The following is a 25,113-nucleotide window of genomic DNA, read 5'->3' on the forward strand; positions in this document are numbered from 1 at the left end:
ACCTTGGTGGGTGGGGGAAGAGCCTCCGTCTCCTAATCTGTTAAACCTTTTGCAGAGCCGTGCGGGGTAAAAGAGCGGGTGTTCAAAGTTGCCAGCACAGAGCCTGCGCGCTGGCTCAGCGTGATGAGTGGTTAGATTCCCGGTTCCGACCCCGGGGAGGCCAAATTCTACTTGCCACGCCCCTCATTAAAGCTTGAAAGGACATCAGAGGCCATTCATTTGGCACGGGGGGCACCGAGGATTTAGAGGCTCCACGCCAGGCTCCACGCCAGGGAGGCTGCTGGGGCTGTCTGCTCCGGCCTCATTGGGGCGGGGGGTGGGGGGTGCGGTGGAAACAGAAAGGGCTTGGGGGGAGGGGCTAAGGGCTGGGGTTAAGTCCTGACTCCAGTGCTACCTGTTGGGGGGTTTGATGTGATGGATATAAGCTGGAGGAACTCAGTTTCTTCATCTACAAAATGGGAATAGTAACACCACCCACAAGGCATTCGTGGCTATAAGAGGGGTGAGCACTCGGGTGCCCGCAGGGCCCAGGCAGCGATGCAGAGGGAGACAAGAGGGCTGAGTGGGACATGGGGCACAAGGAGCAAGCTCCCGCTGAGCACCCAGCCAGCCTGCGGGCGAGGGGGCTCAGCGCTGCCTGGTGCTGTCTCCTCAACAGAACCCGAAATCCTGATTTTATGTCGGATGTCCCTATTTGCAAGTGCCAGAAAACAACTGAGGCAAGCTTTTTGAAAGCACAACATGGGCTGAAGAAACCATGCTTGTGGCCCGAATTTCATCCGTGGACTGCCAGTTTGCAGCCTCCGGTGGAGAGGAGTGCACTTAGTAGGTGTTCAATAAATGCCATTCCTTTCACTGCAGCGGCCCCCCTGCCCCCAGTCTCCAGCGCCTGTCAATCTAGGACGCCAACTGCCTGCTGGGAGCCCAGACCTTCCTAGGTCAGGCTGGGGCCCGGGACCCTAGACCCAGAGCCTTTATGTCCAGGAAGGGACGGACCCACCCCCCCCACCTCTCCCCGTCCCCCCCCCCCCCCGATCTCAGCCTCTCCCCATTCACACCCCACCTCTGTCCCCGCCCTGGATGTTGCCGTCTTGCCAGGAAGCCGCTGCCTGCCAGGGTCCCGAGAGCACGAAGCACGCAGGTGGCCGGTGTGGGAGGCGCGTGTCACAACCCTGTCACCACCACGGCTGCTCCCTCCTCCTGTCGGTGGCGTCAGGAAACCCTGGGAAGCAGGTGACACTGTTCCCCGGGGTCTGCACCTGCCTCAGGGAGTGGCGACCGTGGCTCAGATATTGATGGATGTGCTGGTAAAACAGGCAGAAAGAGTGACACGAGGTCAGAGCTGCGTGGGGCCTTGGAGGGCAGACCGACAGTGCTCAGTGGGGAAACTGAGGCCCAGAGGGACAGTCACACGGCAAGGTGGTGGGGTCCACGTCCACTGACTCATGATTAAATGCTCTTTTTTCACGCCTTTCTGCCAGACCAAGACCTAGAGCAGGGACATTAGAGCCTGGACCTGGCCTTCTGGGTCATGGGACGAAGTTGGTGCTGGGGGCCGGCAGACTGTGCTCCCATCCTGGTTCTGCCACTTACTGTGCGTCCTTGGGCGAGTCTCCTAGCCTCTCTGGGCCTCAGTTGCATCATCTGCAAAGTGGGAATAAACCTCTCGCCAAGGTCAAACGAGAACTTGCATAAAATCCACGCTTCATAATAGATGCTTAAAAGCCTTTTTTAAAAGGTACTTAGAGCTGGCCTCGTTTCAAAAAAGGCTTAGGAATGGTTTACAAATATACACCGCAATGCCCAAACAGGAAGGGCCTAGATGAGCGGACCAGGATGGGGACATGACGGGATAAATTCCTGTATGGTTGTGACCAGTGGGCTCAGAGTTTCCTGGCAGCCAAAGCAAAGAGAGAAACGTGACCACAATAGGACTCAGTGTCCATGAGAAACTACTGTTTGTTGGGGAAACAAATTCGGCTTTGGGGAGTAACGAGATGTGCACCATTTCTCATGTGAGCCTTCAAAAAAGGGCCCTGTGGAAAGAAGTGTTTTTTCTCTTTCCTCTCCACTCCCGCAGGCCCTTGCCCGGCTACTCCCTGGGATCACCCAAACCCTACAACCGCAGCTCATAGCGTAATGATTAAGAGGCCAGGTCCTGAAGACAAAACCAGTCTCTACCACTGTGCAACCCTGGGCCAGAGACCTTCCCTCCCTGAGCCTCAGTTTTCTCATCTATACAATGGGAGGAGGGGGGGTTCATAACTACCTCACCAGCTAGTCCTGAAGATTAGAGGAGGAATCTTCCCTAAAGACCTAGTGCTGGGGTGCCTGGGTGGCTCAGTCAGTTGAGCAACCCACTCTTGATTTCTGTTCAGGTCCTGGGATGAGCCTCACACCAGGCTCCTTGCTGAGCACGGAGCCTGCTTGGGATTTTCTCTCTCTCTCTCTCTCTCCCTCTCTGCTCTCTCTCTAAAATAAAAACAGAAACAAAAACCCAGTGGTGTCTGGTATACAGTAAGTGCTCAATAAATGGTGGCTGCTCTTCTTCCAGCAGGAGCTCAATAAATACCCAGCGGATGACTATCACAGGGCAGCGACGGCATTTTAGCTCCCAAACCGTTCCCCAGGTGCGTCTCGGCAGCAGGCTTTCTCCCCCAACCAAATTGCAACTGCGTGTGTGTGTGTTAATCAATTCCACGATTTGTGGGAGCCAAAAAGCCCAGGTTAATGGAAGCCGGCTGAATCCCCCGTGAATTTCAAACCCTCCTGGAAAGGCCCCTGCTTTTTCCTGCTCAGCCACTGGGAAGCCGCTGCCTCCACTCCGGGTGGAGAAATTGAATAATTGATGCAATTTGAATAACACTAGGATTTGTAATGATATTGAAATGTAAAGATAAAAAAGGGGCGTGAACGGGTGCCGATAGCGGAAGCGAAACGTTGTTAATAGGCACTTAGGGGCTCGCGTGGGGGGGATGCTCCACTGGAGACGCGCTGGAAAGGCATTTAAGAGAGGAGGCGCTGGGAGGGGGTGGCTGGGAAATCTCCACCCAGTGAGGGGGAAAAACCATATTCATAAATAAGATGCGGAAATTTCTCCCGACTCAGCAGCACTAACAGAGAGTGGATAATTATTTAAATGCCAAATCATTCCGTTCATTAGAATCCCAAATCATATCTGAAGAAACTGATTGCCCAGGGCGGGCCTGGGAGGGGGCGGGGGAGGAGGGACGTGGCTAGGAAGGTCTCCCCACCCTGTGGTCCAGGCTAAGGGGAAGATGGGGCGGAAAGGAGGGTAGGATAGGGGAGCGAGCGTGGGCACGTGGGCTCCTGAAAGTCAGACAGACCCGGGTTCAGGTGCAAGATCTGATAACTTCCTGGCTGTGGGCCTTGAACATGGTGCCTTCCCTCTCTGAGCCTCGGTTTGCCTAGCTGAGAAATGGGGCTAATGCCAACGTTTACTTTGCGGGCAGTGAACCTGGAAGGCAGGACTGAGAATGAGTGGGGGACGGAATTGGACCAGCGCTAGGGAAGATGCGACCCCCATCTTCAAGCGACCCCCAGGTCGGGCTCCTTTCTTCTCTCCCACCTCCGGCCCCCAGGCGGACCCAGGAGCTGACTTGAGGGACCCAGAGAGGGGCAAGGGGACCCAGTAAGTCGGTGGCAGAGCCAGGGACGCCCAAGTATCCACATGTCCTATAATCCCCATGAGCCCTCCACTCCTAGCCTGTTCGGGCCACCGTCCAGGGTGCCAGGAGGTCTCCAAGGTGGGAGCCAGTTCAGCGCCTGGGAGCATTATCATGTCTGTGGGCCAGAGTCACAAGGGCACGTCGGTAACAATTCAATTATGCTGAGTGATTCCCGACTGGCTGGCGCCCCCTCCCAGGGTGGGTGACCATGCTGCCCCTCAGACACAAGCAAGTGAGAACTCTGGAGCAGCGAGGGCCACAGGAAGCCCCGCCTGGGCTCAGCGGGGACAGGAAACCCTGAAACAGGTAAGCAACCTGTGCTCACAAGCTCCCAGTGTAACAGTCGGAACGGTGACACTAAGACCACAACACAGCCGTCAGCACGATAGTGTCCGTGCTAAGGACAGGCCCTGTGCTAAGCATTTTTTAGCATTTAATCGGTCATAAGAACCCTGGGAGCAGGGACAATGGGGAGACTGAGTCCCGGCCAAGTGAGGCGCCTAGTTCACGCAGCCCAAACGCTGTGCAGCTGGGGTTTGAACCCGTCTGCCCGAAACCCAAGCCTCTCAGAGTAACTCTGGGCTGCACTCAAGCCTGGGGGCACGGCCGGTGCCTTGCTGTCTCCTTCACCATGGCCGTGGGAGGCCCCTGAGGTGCCTGGTTTCCAGGTGAGAGCCTGCCTAGCCCCACAGAGCGCTGCAGAGGGAGCTGGGATTCAGACATAGGCCGCTCTAATTTCGATCTCTTGCCTTCTGTCTTCCCCTCTCCGGAGCCTCAGAGCCGTGTTCCAGCCCCGCTTGCTGGCCGCCCTCCACCCCACCCCACCCCCATGGCCCCACGGTCCATGCCGAGAGCTGTCCAGTTGCCACTGAATCCATTCCATCAAATAGGACTTCAGACAGCGACTTGCCAGTCTAAGAAGCCTGATGAACCAGCCACGGCCTCCTAGATGGGCTCCCCACACGCCTGTTTAAGGGCCCCCTGGTACTCGCACGTCCTGCTGAGGTTGGGGACCAGGCCTGCCGGGGTGTCCCGAGTAGTAATTGAAACATGAGCCCTATTAATATTTCAGCGGCCCGGTCATGGCATGTGACTCCTGTAGCTGCGAGCAGGGTCCTCTCCCTTCCCAGAGCAGGGTCCTCTCCCTTCCCATGGGGGCCAGGCGGAGACAGCCGGGAAGCCCCAAGGCCTGGGGCAGTCAGAGGATCTGGGTTAGAGCCCGCCTACCTCTCTGTGTGGCGTTGATCAAGTCCCTTGCTCTCCCTGGGCCATGTCTGTAAACTGGAGACGTCCATCCTGCCTAAGTGTTGTTACTGGGAGTAGCTGGGGGCCTGGAACATAGCAGGTGCTCAGTAAGCGTTTGACAGTATTCCAGAGACCAGTGTTTTCCAAGGAGAGATATCTGATCTACCCACTTCAGAATCATATGGGGCTCTTGTTACAAATACAGACTCCTGGGCCCCACTCTGGGGTGCTGGGGCCCTGGAGCCTGCATTTGTGACAAACACCCCAGTGACTGTCCATCGGGCACCCCCGAGTCCTAGTGAGGTAGGGGGAGCCTAGGTTCTGGGGCGGGCAGCTGAGCCGTGCTTTTTCTTGTATGTAAATTGGCTTCCTTGTAGGTAACCGGGAACAGAGACCTTCACCTCTTGAGGCTCCTGGGGAGAACGAATGAGATGCGGAGCCTGGCGCATAATAGGTCTTCAATAAATGAGGGTTATGAGTCACCACCCATAACCCTTTGGTGGAGGACGGGGCGTCAGCCCCCGAGAAAGGGGGCGAGAGGGTGTCCTGCCCCTTGGGAGCCTCGTCAGCAGGGCCTGTTCCAAATCGATCTTTTTTCCCCCCGTTTTCGAACACGGCGTCAGCATCTCTTGGGGCGGGCGAAGAAAATGCCAACATCAGCAACCACGTGCCCCAGCCAGACACCGCTGCTCTTTATTAATTAACCGCCAGATGTTAGTTTTGCATCTTTTATCAGAGGGAGGTTTATCACTGGGACCCTGTATGTCAGGCCATTAGGGAGAGGCAGGCAAACATCCCTTAGGGGGCCATGGAGTGGGCGGGGCGCCAGGTGTCAGGCCCCCTCCCCTCTGGGGCACACGGCCGCCGGCCCAGAGCACCCCTGTGCCCGTCTCATCACATCCACGGCCCTCCAAAGGGCATCCGTGAGGCGGCTACTCCGGTGAGGCACCCGAACACCGGGACCACCGTGGCGAGCAAAACAGACACGGGCCCCGCGCGCCGAAGCTCCCGGTCCGCCCGAGATGCAGCCGCAATCCAGTAAACCCAAATAAATAACATTAGGACAAATTGTGATCAGTGTCATGAAGGAAACTGACAAGGTTCCGAGAGAGGGCAAATAGCTGGCAGAGGGGACCTAATTTAGATGGAGCAGTTTCCCTGGGGATGTGACATTTCAGTAGCAGCGTGGAAAAGGAGCCAGGGGCAGAAGGTTCCAGGCAAAGGGCACGGCAAGGACAAAGGCCCTGGGGCAGGAACCAGCTTGGCATGTTTAGGGATCTGAATGAAGATCTGAGAGGCTGAAGCGTGGGGAAGGAGGCAACGGCCAGGCTGCTGAGGTCTGCACTGGGGGGCCTCGTGGGGCACGGGGAGGAATGTGGATTTCTTTGTCTGGAGGGCATTGAGGAGCCACGGCAGGCTTTTGAGCAGGAGAGCCACGTGATGGTGGGATTTTCACGTTAGGAAGGGCCCTCTCGGGGGCTCCTGGGTGGCTCAGTCGGTGAAGCATCTGACTCTTGATTTCGGCTCAGATCATGATCTCACGGTCTTGAGATTGAGTCCTGCATCAGGCTCTGCGCTGACAGCACGAGCCTGCTTGGGATTCTCTTTCTCTCTCTTCCTCCCTCTGCCCTCTCTCCTTGTCTCTCTCAAAAATAAATAAATGAGCATAAAAGAGAGATTTAAAAAAAATTTTTTTTAACATTTATTTATTTTTGAGACAGAGAGAGACAGAGCATGAATGGGGGAGGGTCAGAGAGAGAGGGAGACACAGAATCTGAAGCAGGCTCCAGGCTCTGAGCGGTCAGCACAGAGCCCGATGCGGGGCTCGAACTCACGGACTGTGAGATCACGACCTGAGCTGAAGTCGGCCACTTAACCGACTGAGCCACCCAGGCGCCCCAAAAGAGAGATTTTTTAAAAAGAAGAAGAGAGAGCCCTCTCTGCTTCAGAGGGTGAGGAACGAATCAGAGGCGACAGAGAAAACGCAGGGAAGCTCGCTAGATGTCAATCTGTGACAGATGGTGAGACCCGGACCAGGGCAAAACAAGGACAGCATTTACCAGGCACTTCCAGGGTGCCAGACAGTGCTCACATTCAGGAAACACTTAGGAAGCAGAAACGGGGTGCGAGGAAGAGAGAAAGGTCTAGGGTGACTCCAAGCGCCTCTCTGTAGACACGCCTGACCCTGCTCGTGTTCCCGACACCCTACAAGACTGGAGCCATGATCGCCTTCGTTTAACAGGGGAAGGAATGGAGACCCAGAGAAGGGCAGCAGTGTGCTCAAGGTCACACAGCGAGTGGCAGCAGATCCTGCGTTTGCACCGGGTCAGCCTGACGTCCAAGGTCTTTCCTGCAAACAGCTGTCCAAGCTCAGCAGGCAGCAGGTAACCACTAGCCCTCACCCTGCTATTTTCTGAACGCACAATTACCTGGTAAACGCCACTGGGCGAACCTGACCAGGCAGGGGATCGGCCAGCCCCAGGGCCAGCCCTTGACTTGTCCAGGGTGTGATAAATCCAGACCCAGGTCTAGGTCAGCTCCGTCCAAACAGATACAGCACCATTACCCCAGCTTATTATTTTCCACCCGATCTGCACACCATCTGATAAACAGGTGATTACTTCTCCCAGTTCAGTTTCTGATTTGCATACAATAAATATCATCCCCAGGAAGTGTGTGTGTGTGTGTGCGTGTGTGTACGTGTGTGTTGGGGGTGGAAAACAGGGCTCATGTCTTATTTATGAGAAATAAACAGGAGCGCAAGCTCACATAATCAACACATATTTAATCTGGCCCTTACTCGCCCTTTTGACTCTAATCAGGCCGGGTATATGAAGAGCCATTTTGTGCATGTGTGTGTGTGTGTGTGTGTATACATGCTTACTCACAGGCTGCAGGGGGATGCCCTTGCCAAGATCCTCATTCCATTCTGATCAGGGCTGATGGTCAGGGCGTAAGATGCCCCCAACCTTACCGGCCCACCCTGTATGTATGCTTCTCAAGGGGCAGCTTGGGAATCCAGGGTCAAGGCGTGGAGGGTAGCATTTGCTCCCCACCGACAACTTTGCAGAAGGAAAAAAAAAATTTTTATTTTTTTTAACATTTATTCATTTTTGAGAGACAGAGAGAGACAGAGCACAAGCGGGGGAGGGGTAGAGAGAGAGGGAAACAGAGAATCCGAAGCAGGTTCCAGGCTCCGAGCCATCAGCACAGACCCCGACGTGGGGCTCAAACCCACAAACCACGAGATCATGACCCGAGCTGAAGCCGGACACTTAACCGACTGAGCCACCCAGGCGCCCCTGGAAAGTATTTTTTTTTAATATTGCCAAAACAAGGGGCCCTGGGTGGCTCAGTTGTCTAGACGTCTGACTCTGGATTTCGGCTCAGCTCACGATCTCACAGTTTGTGAGTTTGGGCTCTGCATTGACGGTGTAGAACCTGCTTGAGATTCTCTCTGTCTGCCCCTCCCCTGCTCTCTAAATAAATAAATAGATAAATAAATAAATAAACACACACCAAATATTGCTGAAACATGTTTGAACCATCGAGAGTACCAGCAATATAAATTGCGCAGCGTTAGCCACAGCTCTGTTTGCAATGACATCTAACATCACATATTTTTCATCAAGATAGAAAAGTAAAACTGGAGAGAGAAAAAAAAGCCAAGCATTGTGTGGGGGAATCAAGGTCACATGCTCATAAATGCCACAGCCAAGGCTTAAACTTATGACCCTGACTCCCAAGCCCAACTTATACCTCCCGTGACACTGCCTTCCAGATAAGGCAGGTGAGACATCTGGGGGAAACCACCAGTGTGATCACTTACTGCCATCTGGCCCCTGTTCCACACTTTGAAAAAGCGAGACCAGAAAAGTAAAGGGACTTGCCTATGGTCATGCGCAAACCATGTGAGTGTGTGTGTGTGTGTGTGTACAACGATTTTTTGTGTATGTTGACCAACACAGGACACAGCAAGAACAGCTTATGTTTGCTCACCGATGACTGAGTCCTAATTTGGGGTCCTTGAATGATGGATGAGTGTAGGTGTCTGGGTCCCCGGGTCTGGCTGTCAAATGAGTCTCTTTGTTCTTCTCCAAGTTGCATATGCTGGGGCTGAGCTATCCAAAATGACTCTTTCACTCATGTATCTGCTGCCTGGGCTCCATGACTGGGCTGCGGGAGCCAGTGGGATGTCTCCTTTCTCTCTGTGCAGCTCTCCACTTAACTAGCTTGGACTTGTTTGCAGCATGGCGGTCTCAGAGTAGTCAGACTTCTTATGTGGCAGCTGACTGTCACCAGGATAAGCATTCTGAAATGTTGACTTGTGTTTTTTTATTTTGGTATGTATGCTTGTTTGTTTTTACAAATACATCGTGTTTATACAAACACCTATGAGGGATATGGGGTGTACAAATTCAAACAATATGGAAAGTGCAAAGATTCAAGAAGAAAATCACTCACAGGGCAGCTGGGTGGCTCAGTCGGTTAAGCGTCTGACTTCGGCTCAGGTCGTGATATCGTGGTTTGTGAGTTTGAGCCCCACATCAGGCTCTCTGCTGTCAGTGCAGAGCCGGCTTAGGATTCCCTGTCCCCTTCTCTCTCTGCTCCTCCCCTACTTGTGCGCTCTGTCTCAAAAATAAAAATAAACATTAAAAAAAAGAAAATCATTCACAATTCCACTACCCAGAAATTAACATTTGGTGAACCTTAATCAATGGGTCGGTCTTCCTACCACAGAAAATAAAGAGAAAGATGGAAAAATGGATGGATAGATGGATGGATGGATGGATGGTTAGATGGATGAATGGATGGATGGATGGACAGATAGGTAGTGATGGGTGGATTGAGGGATGGATGAATGGATGTGTGAAGGATGGATGGATGGATGAGTGATAGATGGATGCGTGGATGGGTGGATGGATGGATGGATGGGTGAGCGTTGGATGGATGAACGGTTGGATGGATGAATGGGTGAGTGTTGGGTGGATGGATGGATGGATAGATAGATGGACAGATAGGTGAGTGATGGGTGGATTGATGGATAGATGAATGGATGTGTGAATGATGGATTGATGGATGGATGGATGGATGTGTGAATGATGGATGGATGGATAGATGGATGGATGGGTGAATGGGTAGATGGATGGATAGATGGATGGATGGATGGATGGATGGATGGATGGGTGAGTGATGGATGGGTGGATGGGTGGATGGATGGATAGATGGATGGACAGATGGATGGATGGGTTGGTGATGGATGGATGAATGGTTGGATGGATGAATGGGTGAGTGTTGGATGGATGGATGGGAGAGTGATGGGTAATGGATGAGTAGATGGAGAAAATAAAAGAAGAAAACAATTCTGACTGTTGAGGGTTCTAAGAGTTAGAGGGAGAGGCAATTAAGGTTCTGGATGCTGGAAAAGTGGCATGGGAGAGGCCCATCTCTCCAGACCCTCACTCCATCCACACAGCAGCCATGACTGAATCTGACTGGCTACAGAGTCTAGTTGCTAATGGCAACTGGGGGGGGGGGGGAGGATAGCCTGGAAATGGACCACTTCCCTCAGGTGAATCACCTAAGAGGAGACTGTCAGGAGCAGGGGCCCTAGGGCAGGCTCGCTCCCCACCTGCCTCCATTATCGGTCACCTTCCTAGGACTTCTGGAACTCAAACTGTCATCCTTCGCTTCCCTTCAGTGGCCCCCTCTGCCTACGGGTTAGACTCGGGACTATTAGAACTGTCACCCACCACTGTCACCACTATCGTTACCGCCATTGCAATTTCTGCTATCAGTGGGCTCAAACCCACGAACCAGGAGATCGTGACCTCAGCCACCCATGTACCCCCAGTACTACTTTTTCTTCTCCCTTTTTTCCTTCCGCAGAATTGTTACTGTTAGTTTAAAATGCTTGTTAGAGGGGCGCCTGGGTGGCGCGTCCGACTTCAGCCAGGTCACGATCTCACGGTCCGTGAGTTCGAGCCCCGCGTCGGGCTCTGGGCTGATGGCTCAGAGCCTGGAGCCTGTTTCCGATTCTGTGTCTCCCTCTCTCTCTGCCCCTCCCCCGTTCATGCTCTGTCTCTCTCTGTCCCAAAAACAAATAAACGTTGAAAAAAAAATTTTTTTAAATGCTTGTTAGAAAGGCAACACGGGTGCATTAGAGACAATTTAAGAAGTCTGAGACTTCAAACTTCAAAAAGAAATCAAAACTCACCCCCAAATACCGCCAGCAGAGGCATCAGCCCCCATCCGGTCCCCGTTCCTCAGCAAGGTCCGCAGGACCCTCAGTGGCAGGCCACTGGTCACCTTCCCACCCGTCCCCACTCTGACCGTGCGTGCTGCTGTCAGATCAAACCTCTAATGCCCCGAGACCCACCTGCCCTCCCTCTTGCCTCTGGGCCTCTGAATATGCTGTTCCTTCTGCTCAACAAGTCCTTCCTCCTGTACTCTGTCCGGTTCACCCCCACACACTCTGGGCCCTGGGCATTGACATAGGCCCTCTAGGGAGCCTCCTCTGAGTGTCCCACTCTTTAGGCAGGGACAGAGGCCTCCTCTGGGCCCCCAGCATCCCTGCTGAAGCACACGTCACCCTGTCTAGGTCCTGTTGACCTGTCCAGCTTCACCATGCAGAGAGCGGGGAGCATGCTGAGCCACCTCTGTGTGCCTGGCACAGGCCTGCCGCATAGCGGGAGCCTCCATGTGTGTTTGGGGAGTGAATGAGTGAAGAGTTTTCCAGAAGATGTGGCATTCGAGCCACGCTCTCGTGGTAGTATCGGGAAAGAAAGCAGTGAGGGTGCAGGGCCAAACGGCATTCTCTGCACCAAACGATGTGTCTTCTGCATTGACTTCTGACCTGAGCTGTCGCTCGGGTCCAGGAACCCCACGCCTGCACACCCCCCAGCCTCCCGGTGGCGTGTTTGAGGAGGCCAGGCGGCTCCCACCCTGTCCACACCACTAGACAGACAACCTCGGACACGAGGAGCACGATTCCTCTGTGTGCTATTGATTTTTCATAACCGCCCGCCGACAGACAAGGTGAACAGTTCACTTTTATGAATCCTTGTTAACAGTGTGTCGAGAGATATTTCACTTTAAGTGCCCCCTTTCCGCTGAAAAAGAAAAAAGAAAAATAACAGAAAATGTGAATTATCTCATTATGGAGAGACGTTGCGGGTTCTGAGCTGGGCTTTCAGAGGAGACAGAGCAGAGACCGGCTGGGACGTCAGGAGGAGAGGCTCCCCCAGGCGGCCCAGGGAACTTCCCAAAGCAGAGGCTGGTGGGGAAGCCAAACCTGGCCCATGTCGGGCTCTGTGCTGACAGCTCAGAACTTGGAATCTGCTCCGGATTCTGTGTGTATCTCTCTCTGCCCCTCCCCCACTTGCTCGCTCGCTCTTTCTCGCTCCCTCTCTCTCTCTCTCAAAAAATCAATGAACATTAGAAAAATTAAAGGGGCACCCGGGCGGCTCAGTCGGTTAAGTGTTGAACTTCAGCTCAGGTCATGACCTCACAGCTTGTGGGTTCGAATCTTGCTTCGGATTCTGTGTCTCTGTCTCTCTTGCCCCTTCTCCACTCTCTCTCTTTTTCTCTTTCTCTTTCTCTCAAAAATAAATAAACATTTAAAAATTAAAACCAAAAGCAAAGCATAGAGCTGGAAACAACCTAAGTGTCCATCAACGGGGGACTGGTTAAATGTAAATTATAATGTGGCCATTTAAGTGGAGTACTATGCAGCTGGGAAAAAGAATGGGCTAGTTCGGTGCGGAGCAGTAAAGAAGAAAGTATGTGAGCTGTTACTGAGTGGAAAAAGCAAATCACAGGACAATTTCTAGTGTGCCGCCATTTACGTAAAAGAAAGCATAGACGTGTTTTGTGTGCATGAAAAATGTGGAAAGAACTACACAAGCATCTATTCAGAGTGATTCTCTCTAGAAAGCGAGACTGAAGAACGGGATATGGAGACAGCTTTTGGGTTTCGTTTCACATATTTACTTGCCGGTTTCATTTACTTTGTACTGTGTGCAGTATGACTCTTATAATTTTATTTACTTATTTTTTAGTATTTATTTTGAGAGAGACAGAGACAGCACAAGTAGGGGAGGGGCCGAGAGGGAGAGAGAGGGAGAGAGAGAGAGTCCCAAGCAGGCTCCACACTGCCAGCGCAGAGCCCGACGCGGGGCTTGAACTCATGAACCGTGAGATCATGACCTGAGCCCAAATCAAGGGTCGGAGGCTTAGCCGACTGAGCCACCCAGGCGCCCCTGACTCTTATAATTTTAAAAGTTGAAAATCTTTCTTTAAGCTTATTTATTTTGAGAGAGAGAGAGAGAGAGAGAGCATAAGCAGGGGAGGGGCAGTTTTTGTGGAGCCCAACGTGGGGCTCGAACCCACGAACCACGAGATCATGACCTGAGCCAAAGTTGGACACTCAACCGACCGAGCCACTCAGGTGCCCCGGAGTTTAAAATCTTTTAAAATGTTCAGTGTAAGGAAGTAGTTTAATTTTCTCCTTTATATGCTTCCCCATTATTTGAGGGTTTTTTTTTTTCACAACAACTGTTATACCTGTACATACAAAAATATACATTTTTTAACCAAGAAAATATTGGCTTTGATGTCAGGCAGACTTGACTCTTGTTTTCAATCTTCCCTTCATCAGCTGAGTGATATTAGGCAAGTCACTTAACCTCTCTGAGTGTCAGCTTCCTGCAGCAATTTGGGGTATGAATAGTATACGCAGAGTAAGTGTGCAGTAACTTTATCATGATAATGGTTATTATCCCATAGAGAGGGGTGGTAAACTCTCAAATGCCGTCCCAGTTGGTAAATTAATGCCCGTCCTTGTTAAAGACCCTATGAAGCTCTTTAAAATGTTATAGGCCAGTGGTCCTTCAAACGGTCTTTAGGTATAAAATTCACTGACAAATAAAATCTTAAGCGGGAACCCAGTATGCATAAAACAGGAACCAGAACATTTTGGTAGCATTCAACGTGTGACATTTACACCCGGTGATGTGTGCGGCGTCCTGTCTCCTTCTTTTGGTGACAATAGCCCAATCTTCCCTTGAACGGATTGTTTACCCCCCACACCAGAGGTGAGCATGGACCCAAAGCCAAAGGCATCTCCCTGCGACAAGGAAGGGTTCGGGGACCAGACTGCGACCAGTGTGGGCCAGTCTTTTGAGTTCCATGCAGACTGGAGAGGGAGAGAAGGCCCTTTTGCTTCTGGTTGTGAGCCTCGGATGGGGGCAGGGCCACCAGAGCTCACCCACCGTCAGAGTCTAAGAACAAAGCCAACACTGTGAAAGGCTGAGAGATGGCAGAAACTTGAGCCTTGGTGACATCACAAGAGCTCGCAAGAGTTTGGGGTGAGGCTTAGGTGCCCAGACTCTGGAGCAAGACGCTCCGGATTCAGATCCCTGCTCTGATAGCTCCACCGCTGTGGGATCTCGGGCAAGTCAATTAACCTCTCTGAGTCTCGGTTTCCCAGCACCCACCGCCCCGGAGGGCTGGGAGTAGCAGATGAGTCAATACACGTGACAGCATTTAAATAGTACCTGGCACCTGGCTTGGGTGAGCTCCCGTCGCAATATTGCCACATTCCTACTCATAGGAGCACCTGCATGCTGTGTTGGGCTGACAGCTTCACTGGAATAAAACTTCACCTGCCGCGTGGGTTTCATTGATAAATATCCTGACGGGGCCCGGCAAGCTTTTACAAAACGTATTGGCGACTGCTCATCTGTGGTTTAGGATTTTGACCTCGGAGCCACGCTGCAAGAGCACGGCGATCCCTAGAGAAGTTTCAGGGAAGGGAGTTTGAGCTCAACATGTGGAATGCGTTTCGGGGCCCGCAGTTGTCTAGAGACGGACCAGGCTGCCCTCTAGGCGACGAGCTTCGCGTGTCGGGAAGGAGTTTGCAATGAGGCTGGACTCCGGTGCCGTGAGCATCCAGAGGGCGATGCCAGTGCCAGGCGGAGTTGAGACTTCGTTCACTCGTGCATTCGTTCTTCAAACATTCACCATGGCCCCGGCACTGGGACGAACGTCCCCACTGACTTCTCAGGTCTTTTCGTAAATGATTCCTTGCTAAAGGTAGAAGGGACTCCTTCGGCCAGCCTTCTGGGGGCTGTTTTCATTTTTAAGAGAGACCAAGTGTCTGGGGCGCCTGGGTGGCTCCGGCAGTTAAATGTCCAACTTCAGCTCAGGTCACGATCTCGTGTTTCACGAGTTCAAGCCCTGCATCGGGTTCTGTGCTGACAGCTGGGAGCCTGGAGCCTGCTTCAGATTCTGTGTCTCCCTCTCTCTCTCTGCCCCTCCACTGTTCGTGCTCTCTCTCTCTCTCTCAAAAATAAACATTAAAAAAATGTTAAAGAAAGAAAGATCAAGCATCAGTGCTAATGCTAAGGAATGGGTTCCTAAAGGTGGACTCAGGTGCTTTCACAGCTCACCTGGGTGGAGAGATGGGAGGTGGCCCCACTCACCTTGCCTCGTATCTTACCTGGACAAGGTGGGCGGAGTAAGGGAGAGGAACACACCCCACACCTCCCAGGTGGGGTTTCAGACCATAATGGTATTAATGCGACCAGCTACGTGTGGGGCACATGTGAAATCTCATTTCATCTCAGCTGCGCTGGGCGGCTGTAGGCTTCCCCAGGCGGGCAGTTTGGCCTCAGACAGTCCTCCCCTTTATCCCCCATCCCCGCCTACCGGAAGTCCTCGACTTCCCCCGGTGCTGGATGAGCAAACAAGCTGGCTGGAGAGCACACAGTGGTGCCAGTGACGGGGACAGCAGATCAATCAAATGGTCTTCCCTGGAGAGCCCAGGTCTCGTGCATCAGGCAAGGGGCAGAGCATAGGCTCCAAGGGGTAGGAAGAGAGGGGGGAGCAAAGGCAGGGGAGGGGAGCCCAGAGGCCCAGGAAGATCCTTTCTCCCTGGAACAGAAGCGACTCTCTCTCCGTCGAGCGTAATGATAGCAACAGCAACAACAATAGTTGACATTTAAGTGCCCGCCGTGCTGCACACCCGGCCGAGACCTCACAGCACCTCCATGAGCTGACACACTTACCTCCCCATCTTCAGAGGAGGCTGAAAACAAAACGGTCATATCCAAGGGGCAAGCCTGCCTGGCTTCAGAGCCCCTGCCCTACCCACTCTGCTGCCCTGCTCCCACGGCTCCCTTAATCCTGCCAGACACCCGTGGGTTTTATGACCATTTCACAGGTGCAGAAACAGAGGCCCAAAGAGGCAAAGTCACTTGCCCAAAGTCTCAGGTGAGCTGAGCCAGCCCTCGGCCCAGTTCCATCAAACCCCGGATCCTGGGTTTCCCCCTCCCTTGTCGTCTCTGTAAGCAAGACCCTGAAGGCGACAGAGTGGGGTCCACTGGCCCATTTCTGGCTCAGGGGACAGTGTGCATAGTGGGGTTGGGGCTCCAGGACCGTGGTAAGAAACCACTGACCCTTCTCTTCCTCTGGAGCCCGGAGAATATCTCACCCCCGACAGAGGCTGCTACTATAGCTAATAAACCTCTATGCTTCTCCCTCTAAATGTAAATGACAGGTGAGTGGGATGTTATGGGTTTTGGAAAAAGAAAAGGCAAGAGAAAGGTAATTTGCACTAGGTATGTGTGCAGCTTTTGACACAATCTCAGGAGACGAGGATTCCCCAGCTCTGGGTCAAATTCAGGGCCCCCACCTTGGAGGGTGGTGAGGGAGTCTTCCACAGAGGAATGCTCGGGGCCCTCACTTCCTACCACCTGGCAGGCCAGCCTCTCCCTCCCTAACCTCTCCTCCCTTTCCCAGCTCCCAGCTCTTCTCTCTCCCCAACCCCCAAGAACCCTGCTGGTGTGCTGCACTGAGAGGCAATTTATAAAGCAGATGTTTATTGCAAGGTTTCACGCGAGCTTGGTGCCTCGCCAAACGTTATAGTAATTGGAGGCTGCGTTTAATTACTGATCAATGTAGAGTTGGGACGAGACAGGCCTGGAAACTGCCTTTGGTCTAGACTCTCCTCCCTGCTTCAGAGAAGGCAGGAGCTCCTAGCCCTCCGTGGCTCGGCACGCCCTGAGCCAAAGCCTGGGCAATGGCAAGGCAGGAGGATGTGGGTTCCAGTGGCTGCTGGGGTACCACCAGATTCTGCTACGGCCCTCTCCTTGCCATCACATTATTTGTTGATGCCTAGTCCGTGCCAGGAACTGTGCTGGGCACTGGGGTCGTAGGGATTAATGAATTTCTCCCAGTGCCCGGGCTGAGAGCTTTGCATACACTATCGTGCAATCCAACACAAGGCAGGTGTCATACCCAGGCTCCAAGGTGGCCCCCAGTGATCCCTGCATCCTGATATCCACCTGTTGTGCAGTTCTCTCCCACACGAGGGGAATGACCTGTGTAACAGCATGGCTGACGTGACAGCTCGTGACTTCTGAGGCTCAGTCACTAAAGACATTACAACCTCTGCCTTGCTCTCTTCGCTCACTCGCTCCAGGGGAAGCCAGTCACCATGTCATGAGGACACTCAAGCAGTCCTACAGGGAGATCCACGCAGGGAGGAATTGAGGAGCCACCTTGGGGAGTGGAAACTCTGCTCCAATCAAGGCTGTGGATGAGACCGCAACCTTGGCCAACATCATGGCTACAATCTCATGAAGAGACCCTGAACCTGAACCGCCCTAAGCCACTCCACGACAACTATGAGATTCTTAAATGGTTATTGTGGGGGCGACTGGTTGGCTCAATTGGTTGGGCGTCCGGCTGCGACTCAAGTCATGATCCCACGGCTCGTGAGTTTGAGCCCCACATTAGGCTCTGTGCTGACAGCTCAGAGCCTGGAGTCTACTTTGGATTCTGTCCCCGTCTTTCTCTGTCCCTCCCCCTCTCACGTTCTGTCTGTCTCTCAAATATAAACATTTAAAAAAATCTAAATGGTTATTGTGGTAAGCCACTAGGTTTTGGAGTAATAGATAACTAATACAATAGCCATGGGAAAGAAGGAAACATAAGGAAGACTAATAAATAGGAAACACAAACAAATGTGGCAAGAAAGAGGACCGCCATAAAACATGTAATTATATAATCACTCTATGTACATATAGATTTTTGAATGTGCTGATATATTGGTGATATATATTTTATGTGGGGTATTATAATATAATCACAATAAATGTGAATGAGTTAAATTCACCAATTAAAAGAGAAATCTTACTTCATTCTTTCCTCAAAATAATTCTATGTGACAGGCATTATTATACCCATTTTACAGATGAAAAAGTTGAGGTTCAGAGTAGGGAAGAAACTTGCCCAAGGTCTCTCAACTCAAAAGTGATAGGGTGGGACTGAAGCTGGTCCTTCTGACTCCAAAGCCCTAAGCTGTATTGTATTGTTTTGTATTGTTAGCGTTTGTATTGTTACCTTCTTTGGAAGAGGAAACTGAGACTCAGAAAGGGTGAGTGACTTGCCCAGGGTCACACAGCAATATTTCAAAACGAGAGCCAGAAGCAGGCATCTGACCCATTGGTGTCTGCCCCGTGACCTATGGAGCTCTGTCATCAAAGCACAAGAATCTCAGGGGTTTTCTGTCTTCATACCTGCTTAGGACAGCTAGACACACTTGGCTGTGGCCAGAGAGACCCTCTGGGGTCAGGTGGATGAGCATCCTCAGCGGGGAGAACACCGGCACAAAGCAACTCGCTGGGGCACAGGGTGGGGTGGCTCGATGCATCGAGCTGAACTCTGGTAATTACATCAGGGGCCGGCAGCGTAATTTGTATCTGGGTGATGAATGTCTGTGTTTTCGGGCCTGATTGCCCTATTTACATTTGGAATTTGCTGATCTATTATTAATGTCTCCTGGAGGCCAGGGTGATGAGCGTGAGGAGCTGGGGAGTCCCCTCCCCCAACGATCCAGGGAGCACTAGCTCTTAGGCCCTAGCTACCCAAAGCCCCACCCTAGCTCCCTTTGTGTGACCCCAGTTTTCATGGGGCTATTGGACTAATCGGCAGAGGGGCTGACCTGGGATTAAGTTTCCCAACCTCTAATATACCCACGTACACACACTCGGATGTACGTATGTGAGGCCATGCACTCATATGTGTATATACATCTACATCTTTATATACCCACAGGTACTTTCATATGAACACACACAAGGAAATGCACACATGGACATGCACACACCTTCACGTGTACGTGCACGAGTGTGCATGCATGTACGCAATGTTGTATTTTCCCCACCCCAAATCCGCATGTTGAAGTTCTAACTCCAAATGTGATGGTATTTGGAGGTCGTACCTATGAGAGGTATTAAGGGCTAAATGTGGTCATGAAGGTGTGGCCATCGTGAAGGGATTGTGCTCTTATTAGAAGACATGCCAGAATCAGAGCTCTGTCTTCTCTCCATGCAGGTGAGCCAAGGAAAGACCATGTGAGTCCACAACGAGAAGGCAGTTGTCTACAAGTCAGGAAGAGAGCTCTGCTCAGAAACTGAATCAGCTAGCACCTTGATCTTGAACTTCCTGGACTCTAAACGGTGAGAAAAGAAATTTCTGTTGTTTAAGCCACCCAGTCTTTGGTAGCTTATCGTGGCAGCCCAAGCTTAGACACACACGCACACCATCACGTGTCCAGTCACGCTGGGAGCAGCACACCTTGAGAGTGGTACGGTTGGATACGTGACCCATGGACCCAAATGGCCTGGGTTTGAGCCCCAGCCCTGCCACTTCCCAGCTGTATGACCTTGAGCAAGTCACTTCACCTCTCTGTGCTTCTGTTTCCCCAAACGAAAAATGGGAACAATAATGTGACCACCTCCTAGGATTGTTGCAAAGATAAATTAATAGAACTCATTTGCCTGGTGCACCATAAGCACTAGACCCATGTTTGCTATGCCCATTATTATTGTTGTTATTTATGTGCCTGTCACATAAGAGGCTGAGGCATTTTGTTGCAAGATGATGAAACGCACCATGCTATACCCATACGCTCGTAACACACACACACACACACACACACACACACACACACACACAGAGGGAAACTTCCAGGGCCCCATGGTTTCTCCCTGAAACCCTTCCCAGCCGCTCACTCCTCCATGCCTACCTCAAGCCTGCAGGCAGGGTGGGACTGGGGAAAGACCACTGGATTTGGCTTCTCTAACCAAGCATCGGACCTCGGCTCTGCCACTTGCTGGCGACATGACCTTGGCCCAGATTTTCTAAACCTCAGTTTCGTGATCTACACAATGGGGGTAATGATAGAAATGAGCTCGGAGAAACTGCACCTCGGATGGCTGGCTGACGGCGGAGTTATGGGCGGTGCAGGAATCGACACACATTTTCCCTGCCCAGGCTGGGCCCTGGCTCGTGAGTGACTGCGCTGGCATGCAAATAAGTATGCAAATTAAACTCATTCCCTAAGACTGTGGGAAGCCAGGCACGCCCCAGCTGAAAGGTTCCATTTCCAACCGGCTCTTTGTTGAATGGCACCGGCTAGGGGTGAAAGAGCACTGGACAGGGAGTCAGAACATGCGCCCCACGAATGACCAGCCCAGGTACGACACGCGCTCACAGGTGGCGTGCACATCTCCTTATATCGGCACCTCCACGCAAACACACACACGCACAGGAAGGCGCGCCCGTGCAAGGACATGCGAATACTTATGGTGCATCCACACGGGAAGGGTCTGGACCTGGAGGCCGGTGGTGCTGTGTGGCCTTCTCCGAGTTCTGTACCTCTCTGGGCCTCTGTATTCCTCCTTTGTAAATGAAGTAAGTCATACTTGGCCCCTATTTGGTTGTGGTGCGGACCGAATGAGACAAATAGATGGCAAGCGATGATCGTGGTGCCTGGTATACAGTAAGCACTTAATATCTGGTGACCATGTTATGAGCATCCTCATCTATGAAGTGTGAGGCTGGAGGAGGTGCTCTCTGAGCTCCCGGTCAGCTCAAGGGTCCCGTGGTTCTGTGAGCTGCACCCACGCCCCACTCAGAGCCTGTCAGCCATCTAGGCCGGAGGACCGTGTGTGTGTAGGTTCCAGAAATTGGCCCCAAAAGGTGATTCTACTATCCTTCAATCCAGTTCATACTGGAACTTCTGGCCCATGGCAAGTATGAATACTACACTGGCTGCCCTGTGACAAATGTGGTAAACTGAGGGAGGGGTGTGAGTCACCAAGGCCAGCTCAGAGCTGGAGGCGGGACCAAAAGCCAGAACCAGGCTCCTGGTTGCTCAGGGCTGGGCTGGTGCAGCCGGTGATTTCTGGGGCCTTCTCTGCTCAGAGCAGGGCCTGGTGGCCAAATCTGAGTGTGCTTCTACTTTAAGATGTGGTCTGTTCCAGGGTCACCAGGCCCCAAGCAGTGGCTCCAAATGATAAATAAAATCCGATGTGAAACCCCCAGGGCAGCAATATATGGAGTATTTACTACACAGATCATTTCCAGTTGTTCTACCTCGTCCAGGAGCCTGAGACAAAGCAGCTTACATGCTTAAAGTCATGTAGCTCAAAAGTAGCAGACGCGGACTCGAACCAGCATCCCTCTGACTTCAGAGGCCCTACCCTCAGCTCACTGCGCCAGCGCCTCCCCCAGAGAAGCAAGGCGGAGAAAACTGAGTTCGACAACCGCAATAGGCCAGAGGCCTTGGTTGCTCCCGCGGGTGACGGGAGGGGACGTGAGGCCCAGCAGCTCGGGCACCGCGCCCTCCAGGAAGCCACCCGCACCCCGCCCCGGTTTCCCTGCGATCCCAGGGAAGGTCAGCAGCCAGCACATTAAATAAGGCCATAAATTTGTCATGAAGGCCCGGAAATGAACGAGGCTCATCATTTATGGATGGAATAATTAAGCCACTGTGCTCAGTGGTTCACTGAGGCCTGTGCCCAGGGACCAGTTTGGAGATCTGGCTGTCACCATCCTCACCCCCTGGCATCTCAATCCGGACCCTGGGGCGCGCAGACTCCACCAGCAGCCGCAGCTGCCCACAAGCGCGCCCGGCAAGAGCTCCGCCCTCATGATGTCACGACCGCCCAGGCCAATCCCAGGCAGGCTTCTCTTGAAGGTCCGCCTCTCGGGTGCCCAGGCCCTTGGATGGAGGCGGTGGACCGGCGTCTCCTTGGGGTGTAAGTCGGCTTCTTCATGTGGTAGAAAGTGTAAGAAAGGTTTTTAAATGTTTATTTATTCTTTTTTTTTTTTTAACGTTTATTTATTTATTTTTTTGAGACAAAGAGAGACAGAGCATGAACAGGGGACGGTCAGAGAGAGGGAGACACAGAATCCCAAGCAGGCTCCAGGCTCCGAGCTGTCAGCACAGAGCCCCACGCGGGGCTCGATCACAAACTGCAAGATCATGAACTTGAGCCGAAGTCGGACGCTCAACCGACTGAGCTACCCAGGCGCCCCCCCCCCGAGTGTAAGAAGTTTAGACTGACTTGGATTCAAATCCTGGCCCTTTCACTCCAGCTCTGTGTGTTTGGGCTGCTCACTTCACCTCCCTGGGCCTTTGTTTTCTCCTCTCAGAAATGGGCAGGGGTACCTGGGTAGCTCGGTGGGTTGAGCCTCCGACTCCCAGTGTCGGCTCAGGTTATGATCTCACAGTTGGTGAGTTCGAGCCCCGCGTTGGGCTCTGTGCTGACAGCTCGGAGCCTGGAGCCTGTTTCGGATTCTGTGTCTCCCTCTCTCTCTGACCCTCCCCCGTTCATGCTCTGTCTCTCTCTGTCTCAAAAATAAATAAACATTAAAAAAAAATTAAAAATAAAAAAAAGAATAAATACACATTTTTTAAAAAATGGGCAAAATAGGGGTGCCTGGCTGGCTCAGTCAATAGAGCACGTGACTCTTGATCTCAGGGTTTTAAGTTCCAGCCCCACGTTGGGTGTAGAGATTACTTAAAAACAAAATATCTTGTTTAAAAATGGGCAAACTAATTATTTTATGGATTATGGGGAGGATAGAACTAAATAATAGTTGTAAAGTACCATGGGAAGGTCTGGCATATGTGAAGTGCGCCACAAACCCAGCATTTCCTTCCTTTCTCCCAACAGCACAGTCAGGCAGGCAGGAATCAGGAAGCTCAGAGAAGCAGAGAGATTTGACCAAGGGTACGCAGTGTGAGCAAACAGTGGGCGCCTAGTGCCCAGAGCTTCACCTGGAGCTCCTGTCACCTATCATGGGTGGAAGGCGCAGCCCATTCTCCAACAAAAGGTTGAGGCCCCTGATCCCTCCCTGCCCCTGGCTACTCCAGGTCTGCAGAAGGAAGAGGTATTTGTAAAGGGGACCAAAAGCACTAACATTTATGGAGCTCTTGTGGTGACCAGGCATCTTCCTAAGGGCCCTGCAATTATGATTTCACCGCATTCTCTAGAGGATCCTTGGAAACAGGTACCATTATTATTGTCTCCATTTTATATTTTTTTTATTTTTTTATTTTTTTAGCATTTATTCATTTTTGAGAGACAGAGAGAGACAGAGCATGAATGGGGAAGGGGCAGAGAGAGGGAGACACAGAATCCCAAGCAGGTTCCAGGCTCCGAGCTGTCAGCACAGAGCCCAACGCGGGGCTGGAACTCACGAACCGTGAGATCATGACCTGAGCTGAAGTCGGACACTCAACCGACTGAGCCACCCCGGCGCCCCCATTGTCCCCATTTTAGAGATGAGAAAATGGAGGCTTATGCTCAGACCTTGGAGACACTCAGCCAAGAGGTAGAATTTGTGTGTGGTTTCCTGGGCCCCAGCAAAGCCAGGCTTGGGAGGAGGGTGGCAAATTGAAGACTATTTGGAGTTTGAGAGAGATGTCACTTGACTAGACCAGCCATGTTCCAGAATTCCAGCTCTGTTATTCCATGCTCTTCAATGGGTTCAAGCTCTTCATTTTACAGATGGGGAGACTGAGGCCCCACCACCAGAGGCAGAACCTTGGGGCCTGCCCACCAGCTCTCCAGGGCCCGTCCCATTGGTCATGGACACCAAGGCTGGCCCAACTAGAGAGGTCTCCGGCACCTGCCTTGGGGAGGAGTCTGGACCCTCCTCCCCTCGCTACCCCACCCACCCTCCATCACCATGGCAACCATGCAGGTGAGTCTCATCACCGCTAATCCTCTAATTACCAGCCACCTCTTCAATCGGCTGTAATTACTTTGGGGACACAGTTAACCTCTCATTAGGAACGCACGGCCGCTTTCTCCAAAAGCGCAGCGGTGACAAGCCTAGTAATTTACCGCCCCGGCTCGCGGGGCCGCTTTGTGTTTAACTCGGGCGCCATCGCATCCCTGTCATTACTCCAGCCCGGTTGTCATGACGATTAATCATTCAATCCCTCATCAGCAACTTTTGCCAAATGTCACCCCGCTCTTGATCAAAATCCATCCTGCAGCCCGACACTGGGGGACTAATGACTTGGAAATAGGCTTCTCCATTCCCGAGAGCTTTTCCCCAAGACTCCTCAGCTCCCTCCAGAAAGGAAGAGGAGGGTCTGAGCTCAGTGTGGTGGGGGTGGGGGGTGGGGGGGCAGTAGTGGGAGCAGAACTGGCCTGCATTGGATGCTTATTCTGCACCAGGCACCTGAGGGGCATTGTCCCTCATGACAACTCCCTGGAAAGGGAAACTGAGGCTCCGAGAAGCTGGTGGTTGGACAGCAAGGAAGTATGGAGAGATTCTAACTCAGACCTGTCTAACTCCAAAGCTGAGCTCTTTTTACCAAACTTCGAGGATAATGCACATCGCCAGCTAGCAAGATCCTGGAATATCACGGTTTGGGCAGCATTGTAGAAATGAGCCGGCCCATGAAATTCAAGGCAGAAGGCCTTAAGAGACAACTCTGAGCACTTTCTGATAAGGAGCCCCATCTAGGGTGAGCAGCTAACTGTCATGAACACCTATGTCCCAAACGACAAGCAGCAACATCCAGCAGAGAGTGACCTCACAAACCGGGTGGAGAAATAGACTGAAACACAGCGGTAGTAGGTCCGTGAAATGATCTAGACTGAGATTCTAGGCCTGGGGTCATTGGTGCTTAATAATGGACTTCAGTCGCCTGTGAGCCCCCTGAAAATGCAGGATACATTGTGACTGGATGTGAGCATGTGCATTTTTCTAGGGAGATGCTACAAAAAAATGTTAAGAACTACTGTTCTTATCTTTCCCCATATCCTTATCTTCTAGAAGGGGATACTGAGGCCCAGAGAGGAAC

General features: G+C 52.2%; 1 long non-coding RNA gene across 2 annotated transcripts in view; it reads left to right on the forward strand.

The window, feature by feature from the left end:
- The first annotated feature begins 7,039 nt into the window (after positions 1 to 7,039).
- Positions 7,040 to 25,113, forward strand: part of LOC123587870 — a 38,166-nt gene continuing 20,092 nt past the window's right edge. For both annotated transcript variants that reach the window (XR_006707573.1, XR_006707572.1), the window contains exons 1-3: positions 7,040 to 7,318; positions 19,335 to 19,459; positions 23,804 to 23,999. This is a non-coding gene — a long non-coding RNA (uncharacterized LOC123587870). The remainder of the gene's footprint in view (positions 7,319 to 19,334; positions 19,460 to 23,803; positions 24,000 to 25,113) is intronic.

Source organism: Leopardus geoffroyi, chromosome D3 (assembly GCF_018350155.1).
Source record: "Leopardus geoffroyi isolate Oge1 chromosome D3, O.geoffroyi_Oge1_pat1.0, whole genome shotgun sequence".
Lineage (NCBI taxonomy): Eukaryota > Metazoa > Chordata > Mammalia > Carnivora > Felidae > Leopardus > Leopardus geoffroyi.